General features: G+C 47.2%; 1 long non-coding RNA gene across 1 annotated transcript; it reads right to left on the reverse strand.

Annotated features, from left to right (window-relative positions):
* Nucleotides 1-5931: 5931 nt before the first annotated feature.
* LOC138582154 (uncharacterized) lies at nucleotides 5932-15397 on the reverse strand. The gene is made up of 2 exons (XR_011304959.1): nucleotides 15283-15397; nucleotides 5932-6486 (listed from the first exon to the last, which is right to left on the reverse strand). It is a non-coding gene; the product is annotated as an uncharacterized lncRNA (long non-coding RNA).
* Between the last annotated feature and the right edge of the window lie 7108 nt (nucleotides 15398-22505).

The raw sequence follows: 22505 nt of genomic DNA on the forward strand, positions 1-22505 counted from the left end.
ACATAAATTGCACACCCAACCCCCTCCCACAACCACACCCACTCCAAAATGCTACCGGCAGGACTAGCGATGTTGGCCCTGGGGGACCTGATAGCACTGCAAGTACTCCAACTTCAAGAAGAAGACGAACACCAACTACTACAACAACCGGCCGCACAGAGGAGACGCAGGAGGAGGAGGAGGGCAAGGCAGGGCCAGCAAGGCCCACCAGCACAGCCACTACCACCACGCAGGCAGCCCGCAATCCCACGCCTCCGAGCTCATCCGTTCAACCTCACTGCTGAGCAGATCCACACCCTCTACCGTTTGGACCGGGACACCATAATCGCCATTGTGAACATGACACACGCTGACCTTGTCAGCATGATAGATAGCCCAACCGCCATCCCACCCCTACTGAAGGTGGTGTCTGTACTCCACTTCCTGGCCACAGGCACCTACCAGCACACAGTCGGACAGTTGCATGGCATTTCACAGCCACTGTTGTCACGGACACTATTGCAAGTGCTCGATGCCCTCCTGAAGCACGCAGACGACTACATCTCTTTACCACGCTCGGAGCAGGAGATTACAAACACAAAAGTGGGATTCCATGCACTTGCCGGCATACCGGGTTGCATTGGTGCCATCGACTGCACCCATGTGGAATTGGTTGTCCCACATGCCATGGAGGTCCAGTACCGCAACCGGAAACAATATCATTCTCTTAATGTACAAATGGTGTGTGACTCCAACAGGATCTTTACACATTGTTGTGCCCGATTTCCTGGATCAACCCATGATTCTATGGTCTTGAGGAACTCTACAATACCACGCTACATGGAGCGACACGCTGGGAACAGATCCTGGCTACTCGGTGAGTCTCATTTCATGCATGATAATGTGGGGTATGTGATGCGGCAATGACCTGGCAGGAAGGGGGGGGGGATGCGTACGTAGCAATGTCATTCCACAAACATCCTTTATTGTCCACATACAGGTGATGCCGGGTATCCTCTGAAGAGATGGCTCCTTACACCACTCCGGGACCCACAGAACCAGCATGAGGAGGACTACAACCATGCCCACTCACGTACCCGTGTAGTCATAGAACAGGCATTCGGCCTACTGAAGGCTCGTTTCCGCTGCCTCAGCAGGTCTGGCGGGGCACTCCTGTACCGCCATGAGAAGGTTGCAAAGATGGTCATGGCATGTGTCATGCTACACAACATGTGCGTACGTAGAAATGTGCCCATGCCCCCTGACGCAGAACTGCAAGCACCTGAAGATGGTCATGATGAGGGTGGGGATGTGGCAGCACCTCAAGGAGTCCGCGAGGCACAGGAGGCCCGTGAAATTCGTCAGAATATCATAGATTCATGCTTCTAGCACTCACGCCTGGTGGCTGATACATGGACACGGGACTTGTGGCACTGTGTGTGTCTGGAACATGCACAATGTGGACTGTACGCCTATAAAGGCCTCGTACACAAAGATCAATGTCCACACATCTCATTGGATGATTATGAAATGTTCATTGCATATCTGAAATTATATTACACACCCCATCGACCCGCCACCCAAGAAAGCCCAACACCCCCCCTCCACCCTCCTACCTCCCCCCCGAACACCAGTGTCCAAAGATGCTCATTGTCAGTGGGCAGACGCTATTGCAAGCCCCCTCTCCGGGTATCAGGGGCACCCCTGCCTGTGGAGCGCAGGTTCCTCCCAGATCTACGTTGGGGGCTGCCCTGGACGGAACTTGCAACGGATGATGTCTCTGCCTGCTCACGTCCATGCATGTCCCTAAGGGTTTGTGAGAGCTCAGTGAGCACACGGCGCACAGCGGCAAGTTCACCACATACGTCTTTGGACGTCGCATGCAGTTCCCCCCTCAGGCTCTCGGTGCTTCTCTCCATTTGTACCCTTAGTGTCTCTGTACTTCGCTCCATTTGTACCCTTAGTGTCTCTGTACTTCTCTCCATTTGTACCCTTAGTGTCTCTGTACTTCGCTCCATTTGTGCCCTAAGTGTCTCAGTAGATGTTTCTTTGGCTGCCTTAGAACCCCCACATTCATCAGCATGCTCCTTGAGGAGCGTGGCCAGTTGCTGCTGTTGCACGATCACCTGGTCGAGGGACTGTTGCCTCTGCTGGGCCATGCCCATTTGCGGTGGTGTCACAGAGGGGCTGATCACCTCATGTTGCCTTGCCACAGGGCTTGTGGGGGATGGCCAGTCGTCGTCTTGTGGGTGCCCCTGCGTGGTATCCTCATGGTGTACGGGATGAAACAAACAGGGGGATTGAGACAGGTCATGGATGGGTCCTACATCGAAAGCACCATTTTCTGTGTCGGAGCATGCTGCCATTAATGCAGTGTCACCTATGGTGCTGCTGCCACCAGAAGCAGTGCCTTCTGTGGCATCCATTGGGGGGACCTGTGGTGCTGCTGTTGTGGGCATGCTGGCTGCTGGGGTGCCTGTTGAAGTCCCCTCCTGTCTGCTGCCACTTGATTTGTGCTGCTGCCGTGTCTTGGTCCGTGCAGCTGAGGTGGAGGGTCTTTGGCCGTTGGTCTTGGCCCTCTTTGCAGGTGTGCTGGTAGGGGTGTCCTGAAGCTCGTCGTTTGAATCGGACCCTGTGGTGGAGTAAAGGAGGGCGAGCGTTATTCATGGGTCTGTGGAAATTGGAATGGCAATGTATCACATGCATTGGGGTGGTACCTGAGGGTGATTTGGGTCAGGGCCTTGGAGGTGTTTTCATTTTTGTGTGGATTGAGGATGCAGTTGTTTTGCAGCCTGCAGTTACGGTGTGCATGCTGCACGTGTAGAGGGTGTTTTTGGGATTTTTAATTATTTATGTATTTTATGTGACTTTTAGAGTGCGCTATCAGGCCAATGTATGTGGACGTTCTCCTGGACATGTGTTTCTGTTGCACTATGTGGACACATGGTGCTTCACATGATTGGACATTGTGGATTTAGCATTGTTTTATTTGGCCCACCTACCTGATTCTTCGGTTGTCTGCACTCCTTTCTCCATCCCTCCGACTCCCTCTATACTCTCCATTCCAATGGTGGAGGCACAGATTTCTTCCCAGGGGGTCAACTTGATGGGTGATTCCGATCCTCCCCCGGTTGCTGTGGCAATGTTACGGTTGGCTGATAGTATGCTCCGTACGCGTATCCGCAAGTCGTCCCATCGCTTTCTGCATTGCTGTGGGTTGCGGGGTGCGGTCCCCACCGCACTTACCCGCTGTACCACCAGGGCCCATATGGCCTTCTTGTTCGCAAGTGCCGTCCTGGTCATTTGCGTCGAGAAGACGGCAGCAGCATTCTCCTGGAGGGTCTCTGTGAGCACGGTGAGTTCCTCATGGGAGAAGTGGACCTGCCGCTTGCGGTCGCACGCTTTTTTAGCAACTTTTCCCATTTTGATTGTTTTAACTAGGGTGGCTAACTGGTTGGGAGGTGTCTCAGGGTCGGATTTTTGATGGTTCTGTTGGGATTCTGATTTTATAGGTGTACGGCGTGCTGTTTCCCGTTCCGGCCCCATGTTTTTACTTCCGTTTCCGTATATTTACGGTCACCGTATTTTGCGATTACCGCTCATTACGGTGACCGCTATGATGGGTGGCGGAATTGCACCTAGGGCGCCGTACGACGGCGGTGAGGGGCGTTTTGGGGACATTTCCGCCATCGCGGACTTTGCACTTCCGCCATGGCGTAATGCTCGTGCCCGATGGGTCAGAATTAGCCGCACTTTACTCCATCGTGCAATGGCGGAAACGCTATTTACGCTATGGCGGTCAGGTCAGTTACTTTCCGCCAGGGTCGTAATGAGGGCCACTGTTCTGTTGTTCACCGCACCCTCGTCGACCACCCTAGGGCGAGGGAGTTATTTAGGGAACTCCCTGCCCCAGAGACTTCTGGTCATTGCTGTGTTATCTCCCACAAGATGCAAACCCCCAAGATGTGCTATTGCCCGGCCTGGGGCAGGCAATACACTTGTGGTTCCATCTGCTCCAGGTCCCAGCTAGCCTGGGCCAACGAACCATCAGTACCTGCAACAGGAACCGCTCTGCCTGCTTTGCTTCCTCCACCGCTCAATTCCATCTGCTGTGCCCCATTCCATACAGCGGGACCTCTTTTATCCAGCCTCTTTTGCGGCACTGTTGCCAGAGAAACCCCACTTAATCCACCTGGACATGGCCAATAACATGCCAAGGTTCTGGCCACCACCACTGTGGACGTTTTCCTGGTGAAATGGGCCACAAGCACACTATTGGAGAGTGGACGGTACACTTGCAGACTATCTGGAAAGATGCCAAGCCCCCTGTGGGCAGTATTTACTTCCAGGCTAAAATTGATCATGCCCAGCTGCTGTTGCAGTACTGGCAATCTCCTGAGGAACAGAAGAGATGGCACATAATTGAACCTCTTTATGGGCCTGCCCTTAAACTCATCAATTCCTTACAACACAGCCAGAGCCCTCTCCAGTGGAAGACTTGCACAGGCTTTAGCACCACTGAGTCAGGTGGAGATCTGATGGTCCAGTTCTGCAAGGATCTATGTGATCACTGCAAATTTTTTCAGTGCATCACCAAAATGACCATTTGTTCTGTTTTACCCCATTTTACTGCATATATATGCGGAGGGAGACCCCGCTTTCCATCCCTCACACTCGCTCCAGACCGGTCTGGCACGGCTTTCCATCCCTCACACTCGCTCCAGAGTCCGAGGGCGGAAAACCGAGGCAGTAGCTCTACTCAGCCTTCAGCTCCATTAACCAGTATGGGAGGGCATGCAGAGGCATGGTTATCTAACAACCAGTCCGCTGGTGGCACTTCCACATAGTTCACCCAGAAGGAGTCGAGTTCGGTCTAGAGCTCATTAGAAAGCCTGCAAGCAATTTAGATTCTAACGCTTTGAAAAACTTGTGTAGAGCCCTACCAAAAAAATCTGGATTGAAAGTGGATTGCTACTGGATTTTCCCAAACATGTAAATCCTCTTTAAATCCTCTTTAACTCCAGAAACTCCCGTTGTACTCAGTGGATTGCTTTTGGATTCCTTTTGGCTTCATGCACCCTGAAATATGTTAATTAGCAATCCTCAGTGGAATGCAATCCCAAAACAATCCAAGCAATCCAATCCCCAAACAATCCACTAAAAATCCAAAAACAATCCAATCCCCAAACAATCCACTAAAAATCCAAAAACAATCCAATCCCCAAACAATCCACTAAAAATCCAAAAACAATCCAATCCCCAAACAATCCACTAAAAATCCAATCCCCAAACAATCCACTACAAATCCAAAAGCAATCCAATCCCCAAAAAATCCACCCCCCAAACTATAAAAATCCAAAAGCAATCCAATGCTCAATCCAGCAAAAATCCCAAAACAATGCAATCCCCAAAAAATCCTATAAAAATCCAAAACCAGTGCCATCCCTAAATAAATCCAAAAGCAACAGATTACATCTGGCTTCCTTTTGGCTTAATGCACCCGAAATATGTTATTTATAAATCCTTCCTCGTAGAAATCCAAAAGCAATGCAATCCCCAAATAAACCTTTTGAAATCCAAAAGCAATTAATGTAGTCACCAAATAATACTTTACAAATAAAAAAAATAAAGCAATCCCCAAAATATCCTTTAACAATATAGGCATTGTTTCGGTTTATGAGCTGGACATTTTTTTTTTTAGGAGTTTAACAAAAATAATGTTTACTATAATCCTGAAAAGAAATGCTTAAAAACACATTTGGCTCACCTTGTTGAATTGGGCTTTAAAAGCGTCACTGTGACTTAATTGCTACCCATTTCACAGTGTTGCATTTTGAATTGCTTTTATAACAATAGTGATGACTTATTAGGTCACAGTCATTTAGGTCAAATGGCCATGAAAGTCAAGACCATGTAATGGCATATTAACTATATTTAAAAAGAAGCAACACATTTTTTTTCTTCCCACTATATTTATTAAAAAGAAGCAGAGGTTAAATCGGACACTGTGTACATAGCACAAAAACACGACTGTAGCAATCCCAAACACGGGTGCTTTACAATTTAAAAATAAAGGGTGAGAGGGGACCCAGAACCAGTCAGGTGGGATCCAGCCCAGGGAGCAAAGGTGAGAGGGGACACAGAACCGGTCCAGGGGGGGGTCACACGAGTATGCAGGCCCAGCCCAGGGAGCAAGCGAGTCCGGTGGGGCCCAGCCACGGGAGAAAGTGAGTCCGGTGGGGTCCAGCCCAGGGAGCAATGTTGAGAGGGGACACAGAACCAGTCCATGGAGTCACACAATTATCCAGGCCCAGCCCAGAAAGCAAGTGAGTCAGGTGGGGTCCAGCCCAGGGAGCAAGGGAATGCCCAACTACACTGGTGTAGAAAAGACCAGGTCTGGCTCCTTCTTCATCCGGTAGTTCCCAATTTTATTTTGAAGGGCTTTTCTGTACTCGGATGCAGAGAGTATTGGAAAGCCCATTTCCCTGGCTTTAACATGGATAAATTCTGAAATGCAAAAAAAGATTTGTGTAAAAAGTTTGATAAGAGCAAGCAAAGTACAACTAGTCGCCGCTATAAACTTTATGAAACATAGCAACTAGTATGCAGGCTATGTGAGCAAAGTGGTTCATGATACGATCATATATTTATATATCGTCTATACACAATGTGTTTCAAAGCGCTTCAAGGCAAGGGAGGGAACAAGGGAAAATACAATGACATTCTTACAGGCCATGAACAGTAAGGATGTTAAATTAACTATTGTACTCGGCCTGACGACAATTCAGATTGTGCTAAGACATAGATATGATATGGCATTTATAACGCGCCTATACACAAGTGTTTCAAGGCATGACAAGGCAAGGGAGGGGAAACTGAGGGAAGACATACTACTAGGCCAGGTGACATTGAGATTGCGCAGGGGCAGAGGGAAGGGGAAAAGTGCATGGAGGGGGGGGAGAGGGAAGTGTGGAGCAGAGGAGAAACGGATAAATAGAAAATAAATAAATAATAAAGGCAACAAACAGTGGTAGTGCAGCCAACAAGTGGCAAGTGCTGGGATAAGGCAGCAGACAGGGTGTGTCTGATAAATGCATAAAGATAAAGGGCGGGGGGGGGGAACTGTATGGGTACAGATACAGACCCCAGTGCAAGGGGTGGCCCAGAGGCAGTGCGAGTGGGTGGCAGGGTGAGCAGGTACCAGGACTGGTCTAGATACCTCATCAGGTGTGACAGGGGAGAGGAAGGAGAGAAGAGGGGGGCCCAAGAGATGAATTGTGAAGCAATGTGCGCACCAGTAAGATCAATCTCTAGTGTTCCATGTGAGAAAACAGTCAGGAAATGGATATCTACACACATGACACATAGGCGCCAAACTCACTTCCCACCTAAGTTACCTTGGAATTTAGGAGGGATTGCAATGTGTATAATTTACAACGGCAACTGCAATTTCAATTTTATTCATTGCAATCCAGCACTTTGCATTTGAATAGTAATGGTTTGTATAGATCCTTTGGTATATTTGGTCCCTGCGTTTATGTTAATCTCTTCTATTGTGGCATATTTGAGTTAAGGATGCTGTGTTTAAAATATTGCTTTACTCTAACACCTGATTAATATTATCATCAGATGTATATGTACATAATTTATTAACATTGGACTGATACAAGTCTGGGTTTGCCCTGAGCCCGAACCTGCGTTTGCAGATTATGCACAACTGTTTGAGAAAGTGCCCAACTCAATGAGCTATCTTATTAAATTGTCAATTGCCCCCATCTAATTCATCAAGATGATGCATCCCTTGCATAAACTCTCTACCAACAATGTTGTCCAGTGTTTTTTTCTGACTGTTGTGTTGTAGACTTATTTAAGAAACTCTTGGACAAACTTGGCATAGACAGTGAATAGTACAGTGAACATGTGCAGAAATTCTCTTTTTTTTTTTTTTAGGAACCATTGCGACGATGCGCATACTGCATTAAAACTAGGAATTGCATTTTGTTGTGTTTCCATGCTGATAGTTTTCTTTAAAAGATGATGCTAATATAATATTTAATTATATTGACTAGAGATGGTTTGGATGTTATGCTTGTAACACAACACAACATCTGCCACTGCTGTGTCCAACAGCGTGATTCCACTGCAGTAGAAGAGTTGCCTATAGCCAGCATAAATAATGGTATCTCTATTTTTTTGTAGAGTAATAAATACCGCCCAAAAACAAGCACTGGCAATGCCAATAGTTTGGGCTTTTGTGTAGGCTTGGAAAGGCAGTTGCCAGGCAGGCACTGCCTTAGTGGCATTAACTGGCTATCAGTGGTAGCAACTGCAAAATGGAGCGAGCATCTGGGCATATAACAGTAGTGCCTGGCAAATGCCTAATACTTATACACAAGCCAAAACTGTTGGCTTTGCCAATGCTTGTTTTCAACAGAACCACATATAGTGCTTATAAATTGAGTGGGTGGGGGCAGACCTGGTTAAGACATTTTTATTACACCAGTAGCCCGTTTATAGCTTCAATTAAGGGGATCCAAGGAGTGTGTGTTTGGGCAGAGGTGGGTGGAAATGTTCCTTGTGGCTTTAATTTTCACATCCTGAATGGTAAACTATAAGTCCCAGAATGCAAAATAATGTCAACCTGAAAAATCTCTTTAACCCCACTGTATTTTCAGTGATTTAAGACATGCAAGAAGTTGTGTAATAAACAAAGGTAGATATGCAGCTTCTTTGTCACAAACTTCCATTTGAGTTGTAATTGTCCTATCATGCACATGAAAGGCACTGCCACTGAAAAAGATACGTGTTTGCAACCTAAGCACCTCAATGACCTGCAGAGCGTGTGCGCCTAGGGAAACTGGCAGTGGGCACTATATAACTTGGTGACAGTTAGGTTCTATGGGACCTTCCATCACCTTTTCCCTTCTGGTATACAAAATATACAAAATAAATGTGTTTCCTTGCAAAGAGGTGCACCAAGCTTTTAACCTAAGAGGATTGGTTTTCCTTGTCTGGAGGTCTTGCCTTACAGGTTTAAGGATGTGTGCGTTAGGGAGGGGGTTCATTACAAAACGAGAGAGTCTTAGGGCCTACCAAACCTTCAATAAAAAGCTTTAAACTGCCTGAGAGAGTTGGGGTGATTTCTGTCCCATTTGTGACGATCCCTAACCGGGCCAAACTTTCTCACCTCTTCTAACCCTGACCCACCCCTCCTTGTACTTCTCTACCCTATCCATCCTTTGTCACGCATTGCTGTCCCATCCCTTCCCATTCCCACTGTTGCTCGAGTATTCTTTACTCTTCTCTATGCACCTACTCCACCACTCTACACCATACCCCTCTCTATCCAATGTCACTTCATCCCACTTAACCACACAATCTGCCTCTCTCACCTTCTGTTCACACTACCATGCCCACCCCACCTCACCCATATCTACCAATACCAATCGAAGCTCAGGGGTCACATAGATAGGCTTTTGGTTATCAGCCCACACAAGAAGTCTGATTGTGCATGCTGTATACAATCAAGATGGCTATTTACGCAGCAGTGGGGCAGCATGTTTGGTAGAAGCATGCATGCACCACTGAAGAAAATGCACCACGTATTCTCCCTCGAGAACAGGCATAGACTGGGGGCCGAGGACCTGGAAACCTCTCCTGCTGTCCAGGCACTATACAAAAGTTCAACAAGTGAATAGACTGAAACTTCGAGGGGTGCAGCGGGGCGTGGGTCAAGAGGCAGATCGTGTCTTCCTACGCAGTCATACTGCAATTGTTAGCATTTCGGTGGTGTTCACTTCACAAGCTGCTAACACACCGGGCGATCGTAAGATTTCTTAGGCTGCTGTTGGCTATACCTTTCCCCCCACACATATAGTTCATTCTTTTATGTGAACGTGCTCTGTTCTGAAATGGTGTGTCCTCTCCCGTGAACCTGCTCGGTTTTTAAACAGTCTATTCTCTCTTGCCTGTACAGGGTCTGAACTCTGAAGCAAGTGTTCTGTGTTTTTTGTATCCCCTCTATTATTCTGTTGAGTTTAGAGGCGGTTTATATCCTCTGCTTCATGTCTACCTGATTATGCAGCCTCTGTCCTGTTCTGCTATAAACACTCCCGTTATGAAAGAGGAAATATAAGGGTTTTCTGGAAAGTTTGGCCTAAAGTCACATACTAAAATTATCATTTACTCCAGTCTTCACGCCGAGTCCAGAAAATGCTAATATTGACTATAGGCTGGATGTGTGGCTCCTTTCTTGTTCGTTACTAGGCCTGCAGAGCTGCTCACAAAACGCACATGCGTAAAATGGCGCACGAGATATGACGGCTGCTTATTTTAAAGGATTGGAGCTGTGTTTGGAATCCCTAGTATCTGTGTGGGCGCAGATATGGCACGAATGTGGGAAGCAGTAAAGCTTGTGGCTGCGGTGGGGTGGGTGTCTGCGGGCTTGCGAGGGCTCACGACTGAAAAGCTATTGCGGGCTTTGGGGACAATGCGTTTTGCATTTGCTGAATTTTCAGGCATGCGAAAAAGTAAATATCCACATGTACACAATTAGCAGTTGCTACAAACCAGGACATTTTGAGGCGCCATTGATTTGAGATGAAAATCATATTCTCTGTTAGGTTTCTACTGCATGTAGAAACCTTGGTAATCCGACTCATGCAACTAAATAATGGCAATATAATGAGACGCGGGAGCCAGGGTATTCGGATGCTAACTCCTTTATTGTCGGCGCCAGAACTGGCGTCGGAGGCGGTGGCCCCGCCTCTTCCTCCTGCCGTGTCCACGTCACAGCTTCCAATACAACAGAAAGAACGGACACAAACATTAACAGTAAATACCGTGCCCATAGAAATGGGACACGACAACTCGGACGCAACATCTCCCCCCCACTTAAAGAGGGGCGCACCTTATTACATTTCCTCTATCCATCGAGGAGGTCGACGAATAGTCCTTTTGGACGGGCTCCTCTGGGGTGTTCTCTCCCAGCGCACAGGGGTGTCACTGTCGCTGTCGTCCGCATCTCGCGCTTCCGCCTGATACTCTAACTCCACCTCTGAGGATTCCTGGTCCGACCTCAAGTGATCCGTGCTTGGTTCAGCGGGTCCCTCAAAGGGCTTGAAAAATGATGAGTTTCTCGTGATGGTCCCTGTGGGGCTGGCTGCTGTTATCATGGAGCCATTGACATGCGTCACTTCTAGTGGTTCAGGTCTGAACGCCGGGGTGTCCTTGGTATTTTGTTCTTGCCTTACCAGCACCACGTCGCCCACTTGAATGTGGCAAGGCTTGGCCTGTCGTTTCTGATCGGTGTATGCTTTTGTTAGTTCTTTGCTCCTTTTGTCTCTTTTGATGGCGTCACCTACGGCTGTTGGTGACGGACGGGCTCGGGGATTGTGGGGCAGTTGGGTACGTATGATGCGCCCGAACATTAGCGTGGACGGACACACCCCTGTGGTGCTATGTGGAGTGTTCCGGTACTCACGTAGGAGGGTGCAGATGGCCTGCATGAATGACCTGTTTGTTATGGAACATATTTGGAGTGTCCTCTTGAGAGAGCTCATGAATTTCTCAGCCATTCCATTCGCTTGTGGCCACAGCAGTGTGATTGTCCTATGCTGGAATCCAAGGTGTTCCGCAAACATTGCGAAGTCATGTCCACTGAACGGGGGGCCCTTGTCTGACTTTACTGTCGATGGTATGCCGTAATCAGCAAAGGTCTTGTCCAGGGCAGGTATAACCGCTTGGGCGCTTGTAGAGTGAATGAGGTGCACCTCGGGGAACCGTGACATTTCGTCCACAATAACCAGTACGTATTTCCCATTTGCCAGGGGTCCAAACATGTCTACAGCCACTCGGTCCCACACTTGCGGAGGCATCTCTGATGGTTGTAGGGGTGCCGGGAATGTTCGGGGACTCACCGCTTGGCAGGTGAGGCAGTTGCCTAGGATTTGTTCTAATTGTTCATCCATTTTGGGGAACCAGACCTTTGTTCTCAGTTGCCTCTTGGTGGACACTATTCCACGGTGGCCAGCGTGAGCTATGTCCAGTATTTGCCTCTGCAGGCTGGAGGGAATTACAATTCGGTTCTCTTTAAGAAGTAAACCTTCTGGAGACACGGATAACGTGTGTCGTAACAGTCTGAAAATGCGAAGTTGAGCCTTTTCTGTTTCTGTTAGGTCCTTGACATGCCACCTGCCCGTTCGCAGGCACTCTTTTATGATGGGCATCATTTTGTCTGTGGATGTGGCTTCTACGAGCTGGGTAATGGAGACATGCTTAGGGAGTGCATTGTTAACCAGGAAATTGAGGTATTGGTTCGCTTTTGTGGATTGTCGTTCCACTTGGGCTGGTAGCGGGTATCTGGAGAGAAAATCAGCGGGGTTGTTCTCTTTCCCTGGGCGATGTATAATCTTGAAGGAATACTCTTGTAAGCGTAGACCCCATCTGGCAATACGGGGTGGCATTTTGGCAGTGGGTTTGCCATATATTGTGGTTAGTGCTTGGTGGTCAGTCACGACAGTGAATGGGCGGCCATATAGGAAGAGATGGTAGTGCTCACACGCCCATACGACTGCGAGACTTTCTTTTTTGGGTTGCGAGTACACGCATTCTGTCTTTGATAGACTCCGGCTGGCATAGGCTACTATACGCTTGGGTGCATTGGGTGGTGCTCCCGGTCTGGATTGAGCTAGAATGGCGCCCAGGCCTACGGGACTGGCATCTACGGTGAGTTCCGTGTCGTAATCAGGGTCGTAATAAGCCATGCAGGACGCTGATGTTATGCATCGCTTAATTTCCTGGAATGCTTTGTCGCATTCAGTCGTCCAGTCAAATTCCTGATCCTTCCCCAGTGAGGACTCTTAGCGGGGTGCTCACCTATGCAAAGTCTTGGATGTATCTCGTGCAATAACTTGCCATGCCCAGGAATGATCGTATGCCCGATGATGAGGTGGGGAGCCCGTCCAAAAGGACTATTCGTCGACCTCCTCGATGGATAGAGGAAATGTAATAAGGTGCGCCCCTCTTTAAGTCTTTCTTGACTTCCAACGATTTATATATTATGTCATTGATGACATTCACAGTGGCGCCTGTGTCTATCAGAAACTCTAGATTTTGGCCATTCAGTTGGAGTAGGAGGGTCGGACTGTATTCAGTCGCTGTGGCATTTCCAATGGCATGTACGTATGCTCGCTTTCTTTCTCCACTGGATGAGGATGATCCGGTTGCGTGTCTGTCCTGAGGCGAATCATCCACGTATCTGATTCTGTGCCTTGGTCTGCGGTGCGGGGAGTGGCGTCTGCTCTCTCGGTGGTTAGACGTTTCTCTCTCTCTCCTCTCTTCTCGCCTCCTCGATGAAAGTGCTTGTTCCTTGGTTGAGCTGTGAGAGCGCCTTCTTCCATGCGTGGAGCGTCGATGTGAGTTTCTGCGCGGGCTTTCCCGCCTCGATCGTCCACCTTCTTGACGTCCGGTTTCCCTGTTGCTTCCTGAGTTCTGGAGGAATTTGATGTTCTTGCAGACGGACTGGAAATGATTATCCCCTCCAAATTTATCACACTGATGCCCAATCGCAGGGCATGGGCCAACATGAGGAAAACGGAAACCACATCGGTAGCACTTCTTTGGTTCTGACGGACTGACAAGCGTGCGGATGGGGCAGAGAGAGGCTGATTTGGCATTTTGCGTGATGGAGATCTTGCCTAGAGATTCTGTTTGTAGTGTTAGTGCAGCGTCTGCTCTTGCAATTTGGAGAATCTCTTCTAACGTTCTGCTTTTCTGCAACATTTTTCTGCGAAAGTCAGGGGACCCGCACCCTGCGATGGCTTGTGATTTGAGTGCCTCTTCAGTGGAATATTTGTCAAAATCGCAATACTTGGCTCTTTTTCTTAGCCTCATAATGAAATTGTCCATGCTTTCATCATTGTCTTGCGTCGTTGTGTGGAACACATGTCTCTCGTAGTCGACGTTCCGTAAGGGTGCAAAATACGCATTCAATGAGTCAATTATGCCTTGAAAAGAGTTAGTGTTGTCCTCGGGCATTTCGAACACGATGTCCCTCACCACGGGGCCCAAAGAGTGAAGCAGGATGCCTCTTAACCGGCGCTCTTCTCGCACGCCCGAGGCATCAATGTAGATGTGGAGTTCTTTCAGCCATCGAGCCCATCTGGGTGCCAGGCTGTTGGTGTCCGTCATGTCGAAATGAGGAACTGCTTGTAGCTGCAGGGACTCAGAGGAGTTGTCCTCACCTGTGCTGGCTGCTCTCGGAGTGGAGCTGGCTTGGGGGCTCTGTAGGCCACTGTCAATAGTGTCTGCTGAAGTGCTGGTGGACATGGCTGGGCTGCGCTGCTGGGGCACTCTACTCACTGGGGTGGCGTGTGTTGAAGGTCCCTCACCCCTCCTTTCACCAGCACGGCCTCGCCCGCTGAACGTGGGGGCTAGCGGCGACTTGGGTTGCATGAGGGTATCATGAGTAGCAGGTGGCCCTTATTCACTGGGCTGCAGCGCTTCCTTCCCGGTGTGTGTGGGAGAGTTGCAGGGTCTCCCTTCCCTTTCCACTGCAGCACTGAAGGGAAATGAAAACGGCCGTGCCTGGGACCGTAACGCTGGTTTCTGTGGCCCGCCCGTGACTCCGGAAGCTGCCTGCGGGAGGGCGTGGGCGGATCGACGTTGCTCTGCAGGGCTGAAAGGCAGCGGCGCTGCTCCGCGGCCCGCGCGTGACTTTGAAGCTGCCTGCGGGTGGGCGTGGGCGGGCCGACGCCTCGCAGCGGCCCTGGAGGCGGCGGCGTTGCTCTGCGGCCCACACGTGACATTGGAGCTGCTGGCAGGCGGGCGTGGGTAAGATGACCTCGTCGCCAATGTTAGGTTTCTACTGCATGTAGAAACCTTGGTAATCCGACTCATGCAACTAAATAATGGCAATATAATGAGACGCGGGAGCCAGGGTATTCGGATGCTAACTCCTTTATTGTCGGCGCCAGAACTGGCGTCGGAGGCGGTGGCCCCGCCTCTTCCTCCTGCCGTGTCCACGTCACAGCTTCCAATACAACAGAAAGAACGGACACAAACATTAACAGTAAATACCGTGCCCATAGAAATGGGACACGACAACTCGGACGCAACATTCTCTGAGGCAAAAAAATGAAACAAATTGGACCATTGAAAGAAAGCTGGGGAAAAAAAAAACAAAGCTGCATTTATCACGAGTAATTGTAAAGAGACCACTAGTCCCACGCACCGATGTAAACTGAAACATGTGTGTCTGTGTTACCTAACGACGCGAACATAAATAAGCGCGTGGTCACTTACCTTTTGTGTGGTATTTATCCTGTTTTTCGAGCCCACCAGCACGGCCGCCGTATCTTCTTCCGCCGCCATTGCTACCCACGTTGCCAGGTCCAACAAAAAAAAAAGCTCAATGCCCCTCCAAAACAAGCCGAAAACAGGCCGACTCCCATTGCAATGAGCAGAAAGTAACAGCGCTCACTCAAAACGAAGTGGTTCGGTCTCCAAAGTAAGAAATGCAACAGAATAGCATAACTATACATACACAGTGCTAAAATAAAAATATTTTACAATAAGCTACTGCTCACACAAGCAAATTTAACTCCACTCTCCTCAGAAACACTTTTTTTAAAACACCCTGGGCCTCATTACGACCCTGGCGGAGTGGGTTTACGCCAGCGGTATTCGCGGCGGACCCGTCCGCCCTACTACGAGTTCCCGTAGCGCCATGGAGCGTTTTCCGCCTGGTTTTTCCGGGCGGAGAAATCCATGGCGCTACGGGACCTTGTTGTTAATTACGCCACCGTATTTTACGGTGGCGTAATTAACGCCTTCCCCACTCCCATTATACCCTATGGGGCAAAAATGGGAATGGGGAAGGGTAAAATGGGGAATGGGGATTTACCGCCCCGCCAAGGTCGGAATGGGGCGGTAAATCCGCCAACCCCCATGGCGCTATCGGCAGCTTTCCGCCGTGCTCCATGGTGCATTTGGCGCCACGATTTCCGCCAGGTTCGTAATGAGGCCCCCTCTGTTATAAGCAGCACAGTTAAATGATATTCTCTATTTATTTAAATTATTTACTGTTCTTATATAGCGCCCAAAACCCTGAGGTGTCAAGGAGCTTTTACTTGATGATTACAGAGCAAAAGTACATACAATGCTTAAGGTTACAGTATAAGTACATAAAGATTGGAAAATACATGGTGCCAGCCACATGTTGCATGGCAACCGGGAAGGGGGGGGCATACAGACACACAGGCGACCAGAGAGAGGTGGGGAGCAAACGGACACACAGGTGACCAAGGGAGGGGCGGGGAACATACGGACACACAGGCGACCAAGGGGGGGGTGGGGAGCATATGGACACACAGGTGACCAGGGAGGGGGGTGGGGAGCATACAGACACACAGGCGACCAAGTGGGGGAGCATACGGACACACAGGCGACCAAGGTGGGGTGAGGAGCATACAAACATACAAGCAACCAATGGGGAGTGTTGTGAGGAGCATACGGACACACAGGCGACCAAGGGGGGTGGGGTGGGGAGCATCTGGACACACAGGCGACCAAGGGGGGGTGGGGAGCATACGGACACGCAGGCGACCAAGGGGGGTTGAGGAGCATACGGATACACAGGCGACCAAGGGGGAGGGGGAGTTTGGGGAGCATACAGACACACAGACGACCAAGTGGGTGGGGAGCATACAGACAGGCGACCAAGGGGGGGGGAGCATACGGACACAGGCGACCAAGGGGGTGTGGGGAGCATATGGACATACAGGCGACCAAGGGGGGGTTGGGGAGCATACGGACACACAGACGACCGTCATGGACAGGGGTAGACAGGGCCTTAGGAGTTGGCCTTGTGAGGAGGGCCGGCCAAGCCTGCCGGCCTTCCCATTAGGCGAGATGTAGACAGCCCCAGCCAATCCCATACACCCAGCAGCACCGTGCCCAGCATCCTGGTGCAGGCAGTGGAAACGACCATCTTAGAATGGCAAAAATCCATGGACGTAAGGCAGGTAAAATGCAATGCAGCAACAAACAGAGCGTTATCAAAGCTCAACAGTGTTTAAACATTCTCGCTGATAAGATGTCTATGCAGACACAATTATTGCAATATTCAACAAAGTCAATGTGCCGATGCGCGCCTCGTGTGGGAGCCCAGTGGTGAGGGGCTTACCTTTGCGTGTGCATGCAGGCATAATAGTAGAGAGCAGGGGAAGAAGAAAGCTGCAGTCGCTCCGGCAGCCGCATGTGAATGAAGAAAAAAAGATGACTAAAAGTAGGTGACCTTATTATTACAAAATACATTTTGTTGTGTGTCTTGAAAGCACATTTGCAAACCACATGGAGATTAGTCTCATATTACTTTTCCTTCTGGTAAATGTAGTTTTTCAGTAAAAATGGGGAGGAGGATGGGGTGGGGCAACTAAAATTGCACTTTCTTTTTAGTGTTACACATATTTCTATAAGGATATGTTTGTCAGCATGGTTTATCATGTGATTTGCACCTGTACCTCTTTTACTGCAATGGGCCTGTCAACTCCTGGAACTTGCTCTGGGTGGACGAGGTCTGGTATCTGTATGAGCAGTCTTCACAGCCTCGACCACACTTGGGTCAGGGTACAACACATGCCAAATACCTCCTGCAGAGGACAACCCGCCATTAATTTTCTGTGAATTGTTTAATTCATTTGTCCTTGTCTCCACTGGGGTCTTGATATCTCCCTTTCCAGTGCAGGGAACCACACAAGGGGACTTTCTGGGTTCATGTGTGGGTTTTTCAGTCCCGATGGTGGACAATTTGCTATCAGATAAGTGCAATGCTGCATATGCCCGTTGTAATACAATGGGAGGAAAGTGTTCTTAAATGAAGGCTTTATTCCGGCAGGGTGAAGTTTAATTTTATTCCACCACTAACAAAGAATAGCCACACCCACCCTTGTGTGGCAGTCTCATCTTTTTTCTGTGTTGTTTTCCCCCATGCAAAAACATAAATCTCTCCCAGTGAATGCTATGCGTACATGTCAATATGCCCCATTACGTTTTTAAAGTGCAAGTTTATTCCTGTTTTATTCCTTGCATTCTGGAGCTTGTATTCCCCCATTATAAATCCAGACTCTACGTCCCAGAAAGCAGAATGAAAATATTAGCACTGGACTAAGGTCTCTTGAACGGATGTTTGCATGTATATGGGTGCATAATGGAGATTGCAAAATTGTAGACTTTTTTAGACTCTCTGATTTAATAAAAGCGCTGCCCACCACAGCCTCTCTGAAGCTTTGTTAAACTTAATGGAAACCAATTTACTATCAAAAATAATAATCTGTAAACAAACATGTGTGTCTATAGCATGATTCAGAGATTTTTTTAAAATAATGATTTAATGAATGCTCCTGCCGTAGATCAACGTTGTCACATACAACACACACAGCAAAAGTGTTTACCAATAATAATACAACACAGCATCACAAATAACAAAAGTGGATCAGAGACCGGACTCAGTCGGGTCAGTATCGGCCACCTGCTAAAAACAAGCATTGGCAAAGCCACTGAAGCCACGTGTAAAACAAGCATTGGCAAAGCCACTAAAGTCACTGAAGACAATGGATAGAGTGCTATTCCTATGGCGGCAAATCGGTATACCCTGAAGATAAAGCTTAGCGACTGGGCATTATTTGATAAAGAAATAGTTAAGTGCAATGGAACTTTTATTGCACAAATAAAAGTTCCAAAAGAAATAAACTCTGTGACATTTTTAACCACATTAAAATCCTAAATAACGGCAAACAACGTTTAAACTAGGTAAACATTCCAACATTTAAATGCAGTAAAAATGTGTGCCTAGAGTTACTGGATTGTTTTTACCGAGAAACAAGTTGGAAAAAATCAAAAATAAATCTTCGAATGTAAGACCAAACAATCCTTGCTGGTAAAACAATACAAAATAAATGCAGTAAAAATGTGTAGTGTTGCTGGATTGGTTTTTATTGAGAAACAAATAGAAAATAATCCCAAAATAATCCTCACTTTAAAATCAAACAATCCTTGCTTGTCAAAAAATCCAAAATAAATCCAGTAAAAATGTGTGCCTGCTAATTAGTGTTAGTGGATTGTTTTAACTGAGAAACAAGTCAGTAAAAATCCAAAATAAATCCTGTAAAAATGCGTGCCTGCTAATTAGTGTTAGTGGATTGTTTTAACTAAGAAACAAGTCAGTAAAAATCCAAAATAAATCCTGTAAATATGTGTGCCTGCCAGTTAGTGTTAGTGGATTGTTTCTACTGAGAAACAAGTCAGTAAAAATCCAAAATAAATCCTCCAACCCAAGACAAATAAATCCTTGCTTGGAAAAATCCCCCAAAAATCCAAAATAAATCCCCAAAAAATCTGCAGCTTGAAAACAAGCCAGAAGCAATCCAAAAACAATCCAAAAAGTGGATTTCTTTTTTACTAGGGAGGCGCGTTATAAATGGCATATCATATCATATAACACCAGAGATAAGCAGGGTCGTATGTCGATGTACCACGCCTCCCTCGTCTTGATTGTTTTTCTAATCTTAAAGTAAGAAAAGATTTCCGTGGTTCAGAACTACTCGAAAGATTGTCCGTTCCATTTAAATGAAATTGATGGCACACATTTGAGGGAAGTGCTTTGTCAAGTGCTGTTTTGCTGTCCTTGGCTGTCCCTGCGCCAGTGCTCCTTCAAAGAAAAGGATTTGGCATTATACTGCTCTTTTTTAAAGTATTTAGTTTAAAAACTAAACTTAGCTCCACCCACTTCCACCGGAAGTCCTATATTAACGGAGCGCACACGCATTTGTGGGAAGTGCTTGTGACAAGTGCTGTTTTGCTGTCCTTGGCTGTCCCTGCTCCAGTGCTCCTTCAAAGAAAAGGATTTAGTACAGCAACGAGATTGTGAATAGATCACCCTCCTGAACTTTGTAGACTATATATATTGCTAACTGCTTGCAGTACTCTAATTGGATATTGTTTTTCCTTATCTCTTAGGCATTATACTGCTCTTTTGGAAGCATTTCATTTAAAAATTAAACTTGCCTCCGCCCACTTGCCCCAGACATCCGCTATTAACGGAGAGTGCGTGCATTTGCATGCACGCATTTGTGGGAAGTGCTTGTGTCAAGTGCTATTTTGCTGTTTGGCTGACTAGCTGTTTGCTAGTGAGTGCACCACTTTTTTATTAGTTTTTTTTTTTTTTTTTTACTTCACTGCCTAATCTCTACCCAATCAATCTATCGCAATCCCCAATCAGGTTTACAAATTCTACACACAACTCATCTGTTCCTTCACTCTCCTTTGCAAATCCTACCGCAGATGACGAGTTTTCTCGTGAACCAATCACTCCATTTCTTTACAAGCTTTCTCTGTTCCTCTTGTTGAGCTCACTCTTAATGCTATAAAAACAGCTCTTCTGTCCCTGCCCAAGCTCTTTGAAATCCTAGACACGAAAATACATTTTCAGACCTTCATGATAATGGAATTACTGCACCAGGTCTCTCGTGCTTTTACAAATACTCCCCTTGGGAATAAGATCAATAGAGTCTTACTCGCAGACGATAACCCCAGCAAGACACCTTTAGAGGGTGAGACTCTAACCTCTAAAAGATCTTCTGATGCAGTATCAGCGTGAACTGACAAGGTCATCACAGTCCCATACCCAACCCCATGATGAGCCTTTGTTGCAACAATCTACAATGAAAGCAGCATTCACCATTTTGCCAAAATGAAGAAGCTCACCAAACTCAAGAGACCTTGATTAAAAAAACAAAAAATATGGAAATCATGTTCGGCTACAAATCGGTCAAGCTCACAGCATTTCATTCATCCTCTAACTTTGCTGAGCAAACAAATTCAGATAGCGAAGACTGCGATCACTAAAAAATATGCAAACTTAGCCCGGTCAAAGAGAGATACACAGAAGAAGCTAGTTAATCTTACATCTCCTACGGCTGTGGCCGACAATTTACAATATAAACCATTAGATGATCTCTTAGAAGAGGTAGAACTTCATGACAAAAAAACTTCCAACCCCATCCCATCCTCTCAAATAGCCCTTTCCTCTGCACCCATTGATCCCACTCATGCCCTCCCGCCTCCTTGCAGTAATGATTTCCTAACCTTAGAACAAAGGCAGTCCAAAATTACAAAGTCATTTGCCCTGTTCACCACTGCCAAAGATTAGACAAAACAGCTCAACTACAAATGCTTGGAACTCCAAAAAACCAATGCAGAAGTACGCTGTAGCAAATTACTCATGGGTTGCTGCTATCTCCAGTTGAACTTGCGATGTGGCCCAGTTACTATCAACAAGTAACAGTGCTCCCATTCTTGCATAAGCCTGTCTCCAATCATAAGGACGTCACACGTACCCCCTCCAGTTATCATCATTTAACTCTCTAATGCAGAGGTGGCCCCTTCTCTATCTATGATCTGAATAGAACCAGCATCTTAAACATATTCAGTGATATTCCACTGCTGGAAGATCTTTGCTCCTCGGACATAGCCCAGGTTGAGTTCTTCGATGAGAATGATCTATCGATTGTGAGACTTTGGATGTAATCGGGAATAGTACTGAACACCATATGGCAAGCCAGAGCTGCACTATTTGGCTTGGGCTTTCTGCTTACCCAACAACCTTTGCTAAACCAATCCTCAGCATCTAGACTCTCAGGTGAGAGTGCCTTGTTGACGAATACAAACTCACATCCTTTACCTTTAAAGATAACTTGCACTTAAGGAGCCTTTGAGACGCTCCGTCAGGTAGAATCCGTCTTAAATCACTCCTACTCGCGTCATGCGAACCAAAATTAACAACCAAAGGATGATAATTTACATGCCTTCAACTTTGCCTGCTGGAATACAAAAGGCTTCAAGCATCTTTTAACACCTGCCTCAAACCCGTTAACCACCTACAACATCATTGCTTTACAAGAAGTTTGGCTAACTGAACCTCCTATCTGGGACAACTACAGCCTCTCTTTACTTCCAGCCAAAGCTTCAGCCAGGGGCAGGCCCATAGCTGGTCTTCTTGTAGCAGTGAAAGCTGCATCAGGTCTACAGCTTTAACTGTGGACTTCTCCGAACATGTTCACCCAGTTAGTAAGAATTAAGAGTCCTTCTAAAACCTTGGTCTTAATCGACATATACTGGAATCATGCTGATATAAAGGCTGATGCGTTCTTGCACGATCTAGAACATGTACTGGATCTAATCATCAATGATTGCTCGGTAGACCATACAATATTAGCTGGTGATCTTAATATACATTGTCTGCCCAAAGATTCTGCTCAAAACGCAAACCTGGTACCTCGTTGGTCCTTATTGGTGGATGACAGACAACTAATCATGCTCAATGGAACGACTTCTGGCGACATTCCTCCTCGAAATAGCTGGAAAAGAGAGAAGCAAAAAGCTATTATTGATTATGTCTATACAGACTGCAACCTATTTGCAGTCATTGATGATTTTCAAGTGAAGCCCCAGAAACATAGTGATTACAA

The sequence above is a fragment of the Ambystoma mexicanum genome, chromosome 1p (assembly GCF_040938575.1).
Source record: "Ambystoma mexicanum isolate Mex_15411 chromosome 1p, UKY_AmexF1_1, whole genome shotgun sequence".
Taxonomy (NCBI): domain Eukaryota; kingdom Metazoa; phylum Chordata; class Amphibia; order Caudata; family Ambystomatidae; genus Ambystoma; species Ambystoma mexicanum.